This window comes from Agrilus planipennis, unplaced genomic scaffold, assembly GCF_000699045.2.
Source record: "Agrilus planipennis isolate EAB-ADULT unplaced genomic scaffold, Apla_2.0 scaffold31, whole genome shotgun sequence".
NCBI lineage: Eukaryota > Metazoa > Arthropoda > Insecta > Coleoptera > Buprestidae > Agrilus > Agrilus planipennis.
The window spans coordinates 1,545,948-1,547,944 of NW_020439053.1; positions in this window are offsets into that span (position 1 = coordinate 1,545,948).

Consider the following 1,997-nt stretch of genomic DNA (forward strand, 5'->3'; position numbering starts at 1 on the left):
TTTTTTTATTGAATTTTATTTGAATTATAGTGTATGAAAGTTGTCAAAATAATCAACTTTTAACCCCCATAACTTTTTATGGTGGTGAGACCGCCGCAAATTTTTTATGGGGTTTTACTCAGGTGACCACCCTCTTTAGATCCCCCCGCCCCACCCCCTTCGGGGACATCATCTATACCTGATTTGCATGATATGATTTATTTGAAATACTTTCAAAAAGGTTTTTAAGATACTTTTCCAAACCTATTTTCTATTTGTAAAATGCAAAATACATTTTTGCTGTTAAAAGTTTTGCCAGTATCACCGATCAAACATTATATAAAATGATGAATAAAAGTTGCTCACATTGTTTATTGAAGGGAATAGAAGCTTAAAAATTTAACTGATGAGAGCCCAAAAAATTCTAAACTCCTTGGAAATGGATAATCTAAAATATTGGATATCGTAACTTTAGCAAGGAATTACGAAAGTACATATTACATTTCTGTCTCCTGTTTGTCATCTTATTCTCAAAAAGAACTTTCAAATATATACTCATCAACAAAAACCTTTAAAAGTTACTTAATATACGATTATGTACCATTAAGTTTATTCAAGTTTTTAACAATGAACACCGTAAATTTGTTTTTAACGATGTTGCTATTCAAGATGGAATCAATTCAACAAAGTAAAATTACTTACATTGACGAATACATCAATTTACCATCTGGACCAGCCCGTTGGTTTTGTAGCCTGGTTTTGACCAAATCCAGTGGAAATACACACGTAACACCTATAACACCCGCAATGCCTCCATTGACTATTTTAGGAAGAAATCTGAAACAATTAAAATTATTATAAGTACGTGATTTGTCTATTTTACTTTTAAAAATTTAGGTAACCTGTTCAGTTTCTAAGTTTCATCAGTTATATATTTTTTATTTCATATTTTAGTCTCTAGTGTATTTCAAAGTGTATTTTTTATTGTATTACTTGAAGTCATATTAATGACGAAGTATTTTGTCGATAGATGCGACAATTCCTAGACTTATGACACTTACTTGCGTAAGTAACGTTGTGCCAGAAAGTGTACTTAACTGTGTAGGAAATGGCACATTTCCAAAATATTTGCTATTGAATTTTGGCACTGCCAAAAATTTAAAGATACGTTATTTATTTCATTATTGGATTTGTAAATGAATAACTTCTCCCTTGGAGGTACTCATGTATGTAAGTGCATATACTTTTCATTTGTGAGGTTCTATAGTAAAAGAAATTAAAAAAAAGATGCTTCACACAGGCTACTGTAGAAGAATATTTGGTGTAAACCAAATTTCTTAGTGATACAAATACATTTTACGATTTGGTGTTAATTGTATTAGATTTGCACTTGTAACTTCTTTTATACTTAGATGCTTTAATAATTACGAGGGATGTTTCTAAAGTTATGGGAATTCTGCTTTAATTAAACTACTCAGTACTTATAGGTAATGTGATTGATGCCAGACAAGTCTTGACATGCGTATGCAACTATCTAGTGCAACATTGTTCAGTCTGATTTAGATATTCGACTGATATAAACGCGTTTTCATAACATTGTTTTTGTAATCATGGAAGACGCAGCGAAATCTCAAAGAGCAATAATTTTCTTTTTGTGAAAAGAAGGTGTTAAAACATCAGAAATTATTCAGCGTTTGAAAGGAGTATTTGGTGAGTCTACAGAATCCAAAAGTACACTGGAAGACGATCTACACAATGGGCGTCCAAACACGTCAACAAATGAAAGAAGTATTACTGTCATCGAAGACCTACTGAAAGAGAACAGGCGAATGACTATTCGTCAAATTAGTGTGCACCTAGGGATAGGTACACTACAAGTTCATGACATCTTGCATGATTATTTGGGCGATAACAAGGTTTCGGCTGGGTGCCAAGGTTGTTGGGACCAGAAGAAACACTCAGTAGGTCTGATAATTGTCGTCAACTTCAAGAGCTGTTAGTCCGTTACGGTAATGAAT